This window comes from Palaemon carinicauda, chromosome 43 (genome assembly GCF_036898095.1).
Source record: "Palaemon carinicauda isolate YSFRI2023 chromosome 43, ASM3689809v2, whole genome shotgun sequence".
Taxonomy (NCBI): domain Eukaryota; kingdom Metazoa; phylum Arthropoda; class Malacostraca; order Decapoda; family Palaemonidae; genus Palaemon; species Palaemon carinicauda.
Genome location: NC_090767.1, coordinates 24,338,706 through 24,346,205, shown reverse-complemented (window position 1 = coordinate 24,346,205; position 7,500 = coordinate 24,338,706).

Below are 7,500 nucleotides of genomic sequence, written 5' to 3'. Positions count from 1 at the left end.
AATATTTATTATAATAGCAATGATTGCTTCGATGAATATTGAAGTAATGTTACAATTGCCTTGTATTTACCAAACATCATTTACATTTCACTGCCTTATTTATCATTAGATTAAAATTTATTATATAAAATCGTGAAAAGGATTATCAATAGATTCTCTACTGAAATAGATATAATAAAACAATGGATGTACATTGATTTTCTTATTTTAGTAGAGGGTTGTGGCGTCTGATACGGTAACGTCCCTGACTGGTGATCGCCAGACTGGGGTTGGAGTCCCGCTTAAATTTGGGTGCTGCAACCTAGCCATCCTTTTGAGCTAAGGATTGGGGGTTTAGAGGAGCTTATAGATATAACTGCTGTATCATCAGCAGCTATTTCCTGGCCTTTCTTGGTCCTAGATTGGGTAGAGAGGGGGCTTGGTTGCTGATCATATGTATATATGGTTAGTCTATAGGGCATTTTCCTGGGAATGGAAAGGGAATTTTCCCTATTTGATAAAGATGGTATTTCAAACCCTTCAAATCCTATGCTTTCAATAAGATTTTAATAAGATGACTGGTGTAAAAAAAGTCTCCCCTTACTTGTTCATTTGTCGATTGTTCTAATAACCCCGACATCTTCCGTAATGGTAACTAGTTAATTCCAGACATAATTCGAAATATTACACATGCAAAATTGTTTAAGTTAGGGTATTGAGTGCAGAGCTGAAACGTAATCAGAGAAATGTTACCAGTTAGTCCATTTATTTTCGTAGAGCTGAAACCCACCCAGAGAAATGTTGCCAATTAGTCCATTTATGGTGCAGAGATGAAACGAACATGGATAAGTGTTGCCAATTAGTCCAGTTATTGCGCAGAGCTGAAACGTACTGAGAGAAATGTTGCCAATTAGTCCATTTATGGCGCAGAGCTGAAACCCACCCAGAGAAATGTGGCCAATTAGTCCATTTATGGTGCAGAGCTGAAACGCACACGGATAAGTGTTGCCAATTAGTCCAGTTATTGCGCAGAGCTGAAACGTACTGAGAGAAATGTTGCCAATTAGTCCATTTATGGCGCAGAGCTGAAACCCACCCAAAGAAATGTTGCCAATTAGTATATTTACTTCGTAGAGCTACACCTTGAATGCCAGATAAAAGAAACATGGAATCAAAATCGTCAAGGAAGTTGAGGCAGTTTAGGGTAATTAATGAGGAGAAGTGAGACTTGTCTTCCCTCACTAATGAGGCTGGATAAAGGATCTTGCTTCCCTACTTATTAATGAGGCGAGAGTGTACGAGAAATATATGAAGCTCACTAAAAATATTCCAAAGCTCTTCGAGTAAATTAGATGGTACATGAATGTTACGTATTTGAACGTGCTTTGCTTTCTGTAAGAGTGGCTTTGAAAAGGGATACCTACGGTACAAACATTGGTAAAATGCATAAATAAACAGCCACACACCAAATGAAACTTCCATTTCATGATACATACATACATACATACTGTATATACATACATTAATAAATTCATAGATACATAGGCTCTCTCTATGGCTGATAAGCCTCAGAGTAAATCAGATTTTTTATATCATTATACATATAGGCATACATACATACATACACACATACATACATACATTCAGTACATACGCACATACAAAGGCTATCACTGATCAATATATATATATATATATAATATGCATTACATATATAAATATGTATATATATGTATATATATACTGTATGTATATATATTCATATATTATATATATATGTATATATATGCAGTATATATATATAAATTTATATAAATATATGTATATATATTTCTATATATTTAAATATGTTTTATATATATATATGTATATATATATATTTATATATATTCATATATAAATATATATATATATATATATGCAGTATATATATATATATATATATATATATATATAAATATATGTATATATATGCAGTATAAATAAATATATATATATATATATATATATATATATATATATATATATATATATATATATGTATATATATGCAGTATATAAATATATAAATATATGTATATATATATATATATATGCAGTATATAAATATATATATAAATATGTTTATATATGCAGTATATATATATATATATATATATATATATATATATATATATATATATATATATATATATATGCATAAAGTATATGTATATATATCAATATATCAAATAAATCTTTTATTTCAAGAAGCTTCACTAAAGACCATGATGGGATGAAAATAGTCTCCGAAACTTTAGAAAGCTAAAACTGGTCCATCAATTAGTCCAAAACAACAAAGAAATTAGAAGTCGGAAGGAGATGGAAAAGTTTCTCGTCTTTAAATTCGCAATTAATTGATGTAAACTTGTTTTTATTCTTGACTTGGGATTTTTCCGTAAAGAATTTCCTCTCCTTTTTTTTACTCTCAGGAAGAGCGGAGCCAATATTCGAGATGTGAATAACATGAAAAGTCATTATTCATATTTCCTCTTTTCTTCCTATTTTACTGTTTTTAGTCTGGATTTTATTTAATTTAGTTTAAACTTTCATCAACTAGAGGGCACTTAGTAGAGCGCATACCTCCTCCGCACCAGCTTATTTTTTCACCTTTTGTTTGACCTTGACCTTGACGTTTGACCTTAACATGTATGAATTGTCGTGGGTTTTTATACACTCAAATTTGAACCAAGTTTAAAGTGAGTGTGACAACGATTTCAAAACGTTTAGATGATTACGTGAATTGGACATTTTGCTCGACCGTGACTTTGATCTTTGACCTTGACCTTGAAAAATTTAATTATTTCCAACTTTTCATATAACAGTTAATCCCTGCAAGTTTCATTACTCTACTGTTAAAATTGTGGCCTGGAAGCTGTTAAAAAAAACAACACAAAAACAAACATGAGGTAAAACATAACCTTCCTAGACTTCGTTGGCGAAGTTAATCAAGTTTTTTTTAAGGTACCAATATACATGTAAAAAAAATTTTATTTGAAACAAGTTTAAAACAACATTGTCATATGATTAGGAATTTAGAAATTTATTTTTTGGGGTGCGTGCGTACATGTGGAACGTGTGTATTGTTTTTTTTTTCTTTGTGTGTATGGATTTGTTTTCTGTCAATACTTTATTAAGTAGTATTGACTTCGATTTCACCTGGAATTTATTATGTTTTAGTACGATATTCCAAACGTCATCACCTATGACTAGATTTCCACTGAATGGTATAAATTATAACAATAAAACTCCACTCAATTGAAGTAGGCTTGTTAGTAATAACTTTAATATTTGTTTATAAACACATGATATAATTGATAACAATATGAACATACATTAAGTTTTAACTAATAACAGAATAATAACCTCGAAATTATTTTGATTCAGGGCATCGATAAAACTTATTAAGCATCAAGACGTTATCATTAAGTTCATGATAAGGTACTCGGTGATTTTGGAAACACTTTAACAATTCATCTCCTGCCGTAAATTAATTTATTGTTCGCGAATTCCCTGCTATCTTACATGAAAAACTGGTGAACCACGAAGGGCCTTTCCCGTAGATTTTAGACTCGACGCGGAACTTCCAGAGTTAACCCCGTAGGGTATCATGATTCCTAATTAGCCAGTTCTCCGAAAATGTTTTTTTTTATTTCTATTCAATTAATGAGCTTGGAAGGATGTGAAGAAGTCCTCGTTTGCATAATCTCTCTCTCTCTCTCTCTCTCTCTCTCTCTCTCTCTCTCTCTCTCTCTCTCTCTCTCTCTCATATATGTATATATATATATATATATATATATATATATATATATATATATATAAATTTTTACCTCATACTTGGGATCGAACGCTAGCCCCTTCTAATGAAGGGCCAGGTCGAAACCAACCATGCCATGAGAGGCATGGTTGGTTTCGACCTGGCCCTTCATTAAAAGGGGCTAGCGTTCGATCCCAAGTATGAGGTAGAAATTTCTTTCTATTTGAACACGATGTTGTGTTGATATTCATCCATATATATATATATATATATATATATATATATATATATATATATATTTATATATATGTATATATACGTATATATATATACAGTATATATACATTTTAAAAAATTAAGGATAAATAGTGAGGTCGTATGGGAGAAATAGCTTTTATTGACAAACTTCTGGAAAATTGCGTATAAAGTTATTAATCTCCAATTTTTTGCAATGCAGTACTAGTACTCTCTTCCAATGCTCAGAAAGATATAGCCATCAAGATATCTGTGGTTGTTGTAACCTATTGGACACGTCCTTGCCTGTCATTATGCTTGGCAGGAGTTCGAGACTAGCTAAAGCTAGGGAGGTTTGGAGGAGCATGTAGATCTACCTGTTGGGTCACCAACAGCCATTGCCTGGCTCTCCCCGGTGCTAGCTTGGGTAGAGAGGGCCTTCGAGACTGATCATATGTATATATAATCACTCTTTTAGGAAATTGTTCTGTCTCTTGCGTCTGCCACTAATGAAAGCCCATTAATCTTTAAAAGAAGATCAGCTTGGCTAGTAGTGGTAACACGTTTGCCTAGCATTGGCATGGCAACAGATTGATCCCCGCCCGGGACCGTGAGTTTAAGCTGTTGACTGGGGAGGCCACTGCTGTGGTTAGGCGCCACAGTGGGTAGTTGGGCTTTCCCGGCTGACCTTCTGGTGAACATCTATTCTGACGTTATTGGAACTGAAACCAGACACCTTTAACCTCTATACTGTACACAGAAATTGAACCTTTTCCTTGTAAGTCACGTAAAGTCTTTTATCCTTTATCATTTTTTAAAAATCACCCAAAAATATCAGCCTTGATATAAAGGGGCCTCGGAACGTGACATTGACCTATAGCTTATGGATCTTCCGAGTTCGATAAACAGGTTCAAAACAGAGTTCGTGACTTCGTCTCTCTTGGGGGAGATCAGTACAATCTTGTACTCAGCTCACCAAGTTGACAACTGGATCTAGTGAACATGACGAGTTTGCTGCTTCACTTTGAGGTATTTTCTTAGGCTCTAAAGATCTATAGATCTCTTCTCTTTTTTTTTAGTTTTTTTCCACCTGTTTCATGTTATTCATCTTTAATTTATTGTTATGTTTCACATTGTTATGGGTAGTTTCTTTTGGTTATAGTGATATTATCCTAATTTTCCCTACCAATTACCTGGAATCATTTGTCAACAAATTACTATTATTATTGTTATTTTTACTACTACTACTACTACTACTACTACTACTACTACTACTACTAGCTAATCTACAACCCTAGTTGGAAAAACAGGATGCTATAAGGCTAAATGCTCAAACAGGGAAATTATCCCAGTGCGGAAAGGAAATAAGGAAATAGAATAGAAGTGTGCCCAAGTGTGCCCTCAAGCAAGAGAACTCTGACTCAAGACATTGAATGACCATGGTAGAGAGGCTATGGTGCAACCCAAGACTAATTAAGACTTGTATACACAAACAAGGTAACTCGTTTATCCCTCCTCTCTCTCTCTCTCTCTCTCTCTCTCTCTCTCTCTCTCTCTCTCTCTCTCTCTCTCTCTCTCTCTCTCTCTCTCTTTCTCAAATTTTTATATATTTCTAAAACCTCATCGTTATAGAAAAAGTCTGAAAATAACGTCTTTATCTTACGAACCAACAATTATGAATAGAGGAATTATATATATTTAGTAAAAACAAAAACTTTGAAAAAAATATGATGTTAATTTTGAAGCTCTTAAAAACGTTTCTCATTTCTCTTTGAAGTTAACTCCACAAACGGGTTCTTTCCTCAGATTTTTTATTTTAAATATATAGAGATTTCCGGATCAAAATTTGATGGGATTTTTTCTACTGTCGGAGGGGTATCGCATCTTCTTTGAAGTCCTCGAAGGGGAGGGGGGGGGGGGGGAGGGAAGGGAGAGGGAGAGTGAGAAAGGTTGTTGTTGCTCGATATATTTCTATTTTATCTTCCTTTAATGAAGTGGAGGAAGTTTTGTAGCATATGTAGATGGTTATTTCGCTTAATTTCATATAAGAAATGAATGAGGTAAATATTTTTAGATATTTCCATACAGCGACAATGGAGATATGTAATATATGTCTTAGTGTAAAACAATGTAATAAGGGGAAATGGGATTTTTTAGAATACACATACACAAACACACTCACACACAGATATATATATATATATATATATATATATATATATATATATATAAAGATTTGAACATTATAGTTTTTTTCGCGAAGCTCAGATTTCCTGCTTCATATCGAACATTTCCAAATAAAGGTTTTCTTTATGAATTATTATCGGAAAACGAAATTTTTGTTTTACTCAGATTTCGAAGGTTTGCATTTATTGGCAAGATATTCCGTTGATTATGTATGTATGTTGATTACGTGTGTATGTATGTATGCATATATATGTATATATTAGAAATTTAAAATAAATGGTATTGAATGAAATTTCTTATTTGATTATTCTCGTGTGTATGTATGTATGCATGTATATGTGTATCTATTTATGCATGTATGTATGTATGTATATATGTAGTTTTGTATGTATGTATGCTTCGTATTATTACTATTATTATTGCTACCTAAGCTATAACCCTATTTAGAAAAGCAGGATGCTATAAGCCCTAAGGCTTCAATAGAGAAAAATAGTCCAGGGCGGAAATGAAGCAAGGAAATAAATTAACTACAAGAGAATTAATGGACAATTTAGATGAAATATTTTAAGAACATTAACAGCTGAAAAAGATCTTTCATATATTAACTAAGAAGGTATGGTTATCCCTAAAGCAATATTTATGTTGAACATTATATTTTTTTGGTCTATCTTACGATAATTGTTAGCTGCTGAGAGAGAGAGAGAGAGAGAGAGAGAGAGAGAGAGAGAGAGAGAGAGAGGAGAGAGAGAGAGTAAGGTAGTTGAATCCTCCCAGATATATATTATTGTATTAAAGTTGGAAATGGATGGGCCTCGACTTGGTAATCCTCACCCCAATGAAGTTAAACCACTCATAAGATGCTCATAAACTACTCTCTCTCTCTCTCTCTCTCTCTCTCTCTCTCTCTCTCTCTCTCTCTCTCTCTCCTCTCTCTCTCTCTCTCTCTCTCTCTCTTTGATCTTAACTTTTAAACCCGTTAACTTTAAAGGCCTAAAGGTGTAAAGATCACTTATGAATGGCAGAGGCAAGGGTCAGTGACATTGCTGTATCAAGCAGGACAATGCCCTAGAGACTGACCCTATATACATGTGATCAGCGCCCAAGCCCCCTCTCCACACAAGCTAGGATCAAGGAGGGCCAGGTAATGGCTGCTGATGACTCAGCAGATAGATCTATAAGCTCCCCCAAACCCCCAATCCTTAGCTCACAATGATGGTGAGGTTGCAGCGAAAAAAGAAACTAGGAGTTTGAGCGGGACTCGAACCCCAGTGTGGCGTTCACCAGTCAGGGACGTTACCACATCG